The 2005-nt window shown below is 35.9% G+C and overlaps 1 long non-coding RNA gene across 1 annotated transcript; it reads left to right on the forward strand.

The window, feature by feature from the left end:
* The first annotated feature begins 235 nt into the window (after positions 1-235).
* On the forward strand, positions 236-1728 carry LOC104115745 (uncharacterized). Its single transcript, XR_690678.4, has 2 exons — positions 236-725; positions 1357-1728. It is a non-coding gene; the product is annotated as an uncharacterized lncRNA (long non-coding RNA).
* The last annotated feature ends 277 nt before the right edge of the window (positions 1729-2005 follow it).

The following is a 2005-nucleotide window of genomic DNA, read 5'->3' on the forward strand; positions in this document are numbered from 1 at the left end:
TTTACAAATGTCTAATAAAGAAGGAAAAGAAGGAAAAAGGCTGATAAGCTAAATCAGATTGGGCCATTGTTTCACGCCATATTTTTGCCACATTTTCGCCCAGACCCGGTCCAAATTCTTAACCTCTGAAACCATGAAATGACGTAGTATCACCCAAGTACTACGTCGTTTTCCCTTCCCATCTCATTATAACTCCCTTTCCCCTTAACCCTAAGCAGAACAGACTGGATCCCTTCCCCAACAAAAAAACCCTAGCCTTCCCCTTCTCCATCTTCATCCTCCTAGCCGCCGTCTGAGGTTCTGAAAACACCAGAGACGGACGACCCCCCATTTAAAAAAAAAAACAAAAAACCCTAGCAGCTCCTCCATCAACTCCAACAACGCATTTTCTCACTCAAGACGTTCAATCTCACCCTCATTTCACTCATACATAGATCTAAAAGAGAAGAGAGATTCTTCAAATTTCAAAAAAATCGAATCCGAAAATAAAGGGTCTAAAAAGGGAAGATGAATGTTTGATGAAGATTTGAATTCTAATGGATTGTTAGAAACGTTAAGGCTTAAAGACTTTTCCTGGATTCCTATCAGTGCTGTTCAAAGTCTAAGTTGCTGATTTTCGCTGAAGCTAGGCTCCAATTTGAAGAACCTCATATTTATTCGGCTTTCGGTCTAGTTTGCTTTTTGTTCTTGCTTCAAACAACTTTATTTTGTCCGCTGTTGTTGAGGTAATTTCCTTCCTGAAATTATGCTTCTATTTGACTTTTGATGTCATGAAATTATAAGAATGTATATGCTTTGAGCTCGAATTGAGATCCGTAAGTGTTTGTTATTGAATGAGCGTTAATGTTACATTTCACTTTGAATCTAAGATGATTCAGTCACTATATTCCATCTGCTTGTTGTGAATATATCGGATTCCTATCGGGATATGCTAATTAGTGATTAAATAGTTTTTTTTTGTATTTTGAAATCAGTTGTATTAGAAGTCACATTTTTGCAGATCTGATTAATGTTCAAACTGTTTTGGTTAATTAAATTTTAGAAACACTTGTGGAACCAACTGAAGTTCATGTCTAAAAGCGTCAATATAAAGGGCAGAGTTTAAGAATTGGTCATTTATGACATGCTTGGTTTGTAATCTTAATTTTAGTAGTTGAGACATCGATCTAGTAGCCTGCGTGAATGGTTTGTGATTTGAATCACTGTTAGCATTAATTGATAGTTTCATGTGCTTGACATAAATCTAATCTGAAATCCTCCTCATTGTTAATTGAGTTCATGAGCTACAAATGGATTTTGCAAAATATGTGTTCTGTATCTTGCCTCTTTAAGTCATTAGATGTGTTCACTAATTAGTTAAAGGATGGATCTGGGCTAAGTGACGCAAGGATTGGAAAAGAAAACCATAGAGGGCAGCTGAGAAATTGTGAGCAATTATAGAGTTTTTCTTTCAAAAGACAAACAGTTATGAAGCAGCCTATGCTTCTCGTTGTTCTAAGATATTTCATCCATCATTTCTGGGTGTGCAAAGTTTGATTCGATCTATTTTGTTGCTGTCGTTGCTGCTATTCCACTGTTGAGCTCCAACACTTCATTTGATAGCCTTTAGTTGGTCTTTTCAGCTTGTTTTGAACACTAGGTGCACACATAATCCCATGTATTTATGTTTGAGTTGTATAATTGAATCACCTAGCTTCCCTCATTGATTGAATGTTGAATTTATGCTCCTGTTATGGTGTAATTCAACTATTTCTGGTAGTATTTTGCTAGTTGGGCTATATATGGTTTAAAAGTACAACAAATCTCAAAGTAGTTTACGAAAATAACTCATGAATATTGTAGATTGCTTTAGGCGCGATTAATAATAATCATCATGACTATGGGTACGGTTCCCGTAGTATAGTCATGATACGTAATCCCCAATTCGAGTGTGCATTTCATGTGACTCGATTACAACTTTAAATAATAATAATAAAATAAACATGTTGCAAATCACGGGTGCGTT

This window comes from Nicotiana tomentosiformis, chromosome 7, assembly GCF_000390325.3.
Source record: "Nicotiana tomentosiformis chromosome 7, ASM39032v3, whole genome shotgun sequence".
Lineage (NCBI taxonomy): Eukaryota > Viridiplantae > Streptophyta > Magnoliopsida > Solanales > Solanaceae > Nicotiana > Nicotiana tomentosiformis.